Source organism: Hippopotamus amphibius, chromosome 8 (assembly GCF_030028045.1).
Source record: "Hippopotamus amphibius kiboko isolate mHipAmp2 chromosome 8, mHipAmp2.hap2, whole genome shotgun sequence".
Taxonomy (NCBI): Eukaryota; Metazoa; Chordata; class Mammalia; order Artiodactyla; family Hippopotamidae; genus Hippopotamus; species Hippopotamus amphibius.
Window position 1 is genome coordinate 10,512,792 of NC_080193.1, and position 6,000 is coordinate 10,518,791.

Consider the following 6,000-nt stretch of genomic DNA (forward strand, 5'->3'; position numbering starts at 1 on the left):
TAGAGTCCTAGCTGCCAAGCCAGACTGGAGGGCCTGACCCCAAGGCAGGATGACGTCCAAAGTCCCTGACCTAGGGAATTCCTTGGTGGTCCAATGGTTAGGACTCTGTGCTTCCACTGCAAGGGGCACTGGTTTGATCCCTGGTCAGGGAACTAAGATCCCATGGTGCCAAAAAAAAAAAAAAAACAAAAAACAAGGCTGGCTGTCCACACGGCAGGGAGTGTGAGCTCTAGGAAAGCTGAGAAGGGTGTCAGTTCCCTGGTTGTACTGGGCCCAGGCCATTTCTCTCCAGCCTCCAATGTCTCCTGCCTGCTGTGGAAGGTCAGCCCCAACTGAGAGGACCCTTGGAGTGGCTGCATCCCTACCTCCCTCAACTGGGGCTGATTTTCTCCAAAAATTACTTCAGCTCTTCAGAGGAGCAGAAACTCTCATTCATGGCTGGTGGGAATGGTCAGCTGCTTTGGAAAACAGTTTGGCAGGCTCTTACTAAATTCAATATACTCTTACCATCAGATCCAGCAATCAAACTCCTGGGTATTTACCCAAAGGAGGGGAACACCCACATCCACACAAAAACCTGCACACACATGTTGACAGCAGCTTTGTTCATAACTGCCGAAAACTGAAGGCAACCAAGATGCCCTTCAGTAGGTGAATGGATAAACTATGGTACATCCAGACAATGGGATATTCTAATTTCTTTCACTGCTAAAAAAGAAATGAGGGCTTCCTAGGTGGCGCGGTGGTTAAGAATCCGCCTGCCAATGCAGGGGGCACGGGTTTAGTCCCTGCTCCAGGAAGATCCCATATGCCGCAGAGCAACTAAGCCTGTGGGCCACAACTATTGAGCCTGTGCTTTGGAGCCCATGAGCCACAACTGTTGAGCACATGTGCCGCAATTACTGAAGCCCATGTGCCTAGAGCCCGTGCTCTGCAACAAGAGAAGCCACGGCAATGAGGAGCCCATGTACCACAACGAAGAGTAGCCCCGACTCACCGCAACTAAAGAAAGCCCGCGCACAGCAGGAAAAACAAAACAAAACAAAACAAAAAAAGAGCTATCAAACCATGAAAAGACACGGAAGAACCTTAAATGCATAATACTAAGTGAAAGAAGCCAATTTGAAAAGGCTACATACTGTATGATGCCAACTATATGTGGCAAAACTATGGAGACACTAAGATCAGTGGTTGCCAGGAGTTCTTGCGGGGCGATGGGGGAATGAATATGTGGAGCACAGAGAATTTTTAGGGCTTCAAAACTACTCTGTGTGATATTATAATGGTAGATACATGTCATTATACTTTCGTCCAAAGCCATAGAAGGTACACTACCAAGAGTGAACCTCAGTATAAACTGGGCTTTGGGTGATAGTGACATGTCAATGTAGGGTCATCAATGGTAACAAATATACCACTCTGGTGGGGGATGTTGATGGCAAGGAGGTTATGGATGGGGTGGGAGGTGGGGGGAGGGGAGGCGCTGTAATATGGGAACTCTATGTATTGATACTTTCCACTCAGCTTTGCTGTGAACCTAAAACTGCTCTAAAATATAAAGTCTATCCAAAAAAAAAAAAAAGCTACCTCTAGAACCTTCTCCGGTTGGAGGATTACCCTCCATGGAGGGGCAGGAACGGAGATTTGAAGGTCAGACAGAACTCGGGTCAGTTTCTTTCTCAATGGCTTCCCAGCTCTGTCACTCCTTTTCTCTCTAATCACTTTTCTCCTAAAATGCAAATAAAATCATGCATCTCGCAGTTGTTGTAAGGATTAAATGAGATGGTTTTAAAATGTACATAAATTATTTTTCTCTGTGAAAGAAAGATATACGTTTTGTGGAAAATTTGGAAGAGAATTTTACAAAGATAAAATTCACCATAATTCCATCCAAAACTGGGATAAGGCATAAACTCAGACCCTGAGGGAGCAGATTCTTAAGAACCATTGTTTCCCAGCCATGTGATTCTCACCTCAAGAAGTTGGGAAAATAGAATGTCCCCATTTTGCAGATAAGAAACTGAAGTTCAGAAGGATCAAGTGAATTGCCCACACAGTGAAAAGCCAAAATCCGTGGCTTTTTTGGCTTCTAATCTACTACTTTTCCTCTGAGTCAGGCTACCTGTCAGACACAGATTGGTGCAAATCGCATCTCCACCATTAATTGCTGTGTGACTTTGGGAAAATGAATTCACCTCCCTGAGCCTCAGTTACCTCATCTGTGAAATTGGAGAGAAGAATTACACATGCCACGTAGGATTGTAAGAAGTAAAAAGTCATATTTTAAACTAGGAAAATAAAAAGGACATGTTTTAGAAGCTAGCATCAAGGGACCCTTGATTCCAGAGCTAAGTACTCAATAAATATTAGTCATAGGTGTGTGGAGGCATGGAGCCCCAGATTCAAAGCCTAGCTCAACTCCTTAGAGTTGTACAGCCTTGGGAAAGTCATTTCTCTTCTTTGGGCCTGTTTCCTCATCTGTAAAGTGGAAATAAGACCCACCATGTAAGGGCATTAAGAGCTTTTAACAGAGTAGGTCTTCAATGCATAGTAGCTATTAATCATATAAGAAGAAATAATTATAACATGTAATGCTGGTAGTTTGGTAAGCAGAAAAGGCCTTGGTGAAATCCTCAGGCTAAGGAACTGGGAAAAACCTTTCCACCCCAGGGAGGGAAAAGCCAAAGGGTCCCAGAGTTCCAAAGTAGGAAGTGGAGCAGCTATTTGGAAGCTCCCAGGGGCAATTTCACCTTGACCCACAAAACCGAAAAGGGGTGTGTCTTCCTGTCCAGATAAGGATCAGAAGAACAAAGCATGCTATTAATTAAGTCTTGCCTATTTTAAGTTTATGGAATATTTTCCCCCTTTAAAGATAAGCTCACAATAAAAGTTCAAAAGGTAAACATACAGGGGGGTGGGGGCCAGCCCTGCCTTCTGCTCAGCCTGCCCTGCCAGCCCTTGGTCTTGGAGGTGGGTGGTCTGGTTCCAAAGCCAAGTTTCCATGCCCAGGGCCTCTGCCAGTTAGACAGCAGGGGGACCAGAGCCACCCAAAGAGGCAGAGAACGAGCCCACAGTGTCTCCTGGTCCTGCCCCAAGTAGGCAACTTGAACCAAGAGAAACCTGGCTGGGCCTCCAATTTCATGGAAGGGAAAATGGACTTGGCTTTTCTTTGCTTCCCCAGGAGGATATGAGTCACAGGGAAGTTGCCTGAGACAAGGACAGAAAAAATAAGAGGCTTCCCATCTGGGTGGCCTTGGGCAAGTCACTTCCTTTGTGCGTTTCAGTTTCCTCACCTGTAAATGAAGTGGTGAGAACCCTCAGCCGCCCACGGTTGGGATGAGGGTTATATAAAGCAAATTTCCAAGAGGGCTTTACACGGCCATCATCAGCATTTCCTATATATTAGCTGTTCTTATTATCTTCCAGCCTCTTCTGGTGTTAAGGACACTGTTTTTTGGAGTCAGGAATACCGGGGACGGTCTTGGCAAGTCACCTCCCCTCTCTGAACCCCGGTTTCCTCATCTGTAAAATAGTGTGATTGTACAGATGGAGTGAAACGATAAATAAAAGGGACTTAACACATACCCAACAACACCACATAAATAAATGAAGCGGCTGCTGTATCCTTTCCATTCTCTCCCCCTTGGGCTGGGCAAATTGGGGAAGAAGAAACATAATAGCCCAGTGCTTGCCAGTTTACTTGTCAGCTGTCCCTTCAGACCTGAACTTTCCACCATGATGGAAATTTACCGTATCTGCACCATCTAGTACAGCAGCCAACAGCCACACGTGGCTATTGAAGTTGTGAGATGTGGCTGGTACAACAAGGGAACTAAATTTTTACTGAATTTGAATTCACTTAAATTTAAATAGCCACATGAGGCTAGTAGCTACCATACTGGATGGCATTACAGATGAGAAAACTGAAGCTTCAGCAACTGACTCAAGGTCCCAAACATTGTTAATGATTGATCATCAAAGACTAGCATCTAAGTCTGTCCAACTCCCAACCCTTTGTCTGTTTTCCCATTCCATGGTACTGCCTGTGACTTTGAGGCCCCTTTAGCACAAGGAAATGGTCCCCAAAGATCCAGCATTGGAACAGAGCGAGACCTGAGGTCAGGAAGCCACCTGGGATGGGGCCTGGAGCCCTTCCTGCAACTGAGGGCAGTGGTCACAGATGGCTGCCACCCTCTGCACCCCCAGGCTCATGTCCACCAGACAAGTACGTACTGAGCATGCTGTATGCACTGGCCAGTCCAAGGGGTTCAGGAGACACAGCAGAGAACAAGTCAGACAAGATTGCTGCTCTTATGTCCCTCACAAGCCAGGCAGGGAAGACAGACTGAGGCAGGAGATAGATGGGCCCCAGGCTGGGCAGCTGGAGTTGCTCCCCCGTGGACAGATACTCCAAAATAGCAGGAGCAAAAGAAGAGCTGAGCCCTGCCCAGATAAAAGCTAGGGATCATGTATTTCTCACTCTTGAGGTCAAGGAGACCTTCCTGACTATACGTGCACGGAAAGGCTCCTCGGAGGACAAAAGAGAGAGGGCGTCACCTCATAGTAAGTGATGTCAACCTATGCATAGGCCTCTTCACTAGAATCCATTTTCGCTAAGAGATGCACATGCACACATGAGAGGACCCTGAGATAAGCCAAATACGGACTCAGAACCAGGCAGTGCAAGATGAATGGCCAGGACTTCCTAGGTGGTGTAGTGGTTAAGAATCCGCCTGCCAATGCAGGGGACACGGGTTCAATCCTTGCCCCAGGAAGATACCACATGCCACAGAGCAACTAAGCCTGTGTGCCACAACTATTGAGCCCACATGCCACAACTACTGAGGCCTGCGCACGTAGAGCCCATGCTCCACAAGAGAAGCCACCTCAATGAGAAGCCCGCACACCACAATGAAGAGTAGCCACCGCTCTCCACAATGACAGAAAGCCTGTGCGCAGCAACGAAGACCCAACACAGCCAATAAATAAATAAATAAATTAAAAAATAAAATAAAATAAAATAAAACCAGGTGGCTGACTCGAGCTCACACTTTAAAAAAAAGCAAAACTTTTTATTGTAAAATAAGACAAACAGAAAAATATCCCAGAATAAAGGTACAACCTAGTGAGAGGCAAACACCCTTGTAACTACTACATGGATCAAGAAATAGAACTTTGCCAGATTCCCATGGAGACCCTCTCTGTGCCCTCTCCCAATCACAGCCCCCTCCCGCCCACTCCCTCAAAACAACCACTGTTTAGACTTTTATAGGAATAATTCCCTTGTGTTTCTTTGGTTTTTATCCACTCGAGTGCACATCTCTAGACACTGTCATTTATTCAGCTCCCCCCCCATTTTTGGTGACATGAGGGATCTTATTTTCCTGACCAGAGATCGAATCCGTGCCCCCTGCATTGGAAGCAGAGTCCTAACCACTGGACTGCCAGAGAAGTTCCCATTCAGGGCCATTTAAAAAAAAACTTGATACCTTTTAAGTCTCTTTTAATCTACAAGTCCTCCCTCTGACCCTTTCTTTTTCTTATAATTTATCTGTTGAAGAACGTGAGCCCTCTGACCTCCAAAGCTTCCCAGGTCTGGATTTTGCTGATGGAATACTCACGGTATATCTCAACATGTTCCTTTCCTCCATCCTCCGAATTTCCTGCCAATTGCCCGCTGGATCTAGAGGCATGCTCAAACTCAGGTTCTTTCCTTTTGGCAAAACCCCAAGGGGTGTGTTCTTCTATTAAGGGCACGGAATGTCTGTTTTTCTCTGTCTTTTGATCAGAGCCAGGCTCTCAACAACATGCTAAAGGGATGTTTCCTGGCTACCCTTGGCTGCCCTCAGCTGCCCTGTGACTTGCTCTACCCTCTGGACCTATCTGTCAGCAAAGGTGAGCCTTTTATAAGCACCAGGTTTTCTGTTGCCGTGGGCCTGGCTTACACAAGAAAGCAGCCCCTCATAAGTCCCACCTGAGCCACACCACCCTCCAAGGTCT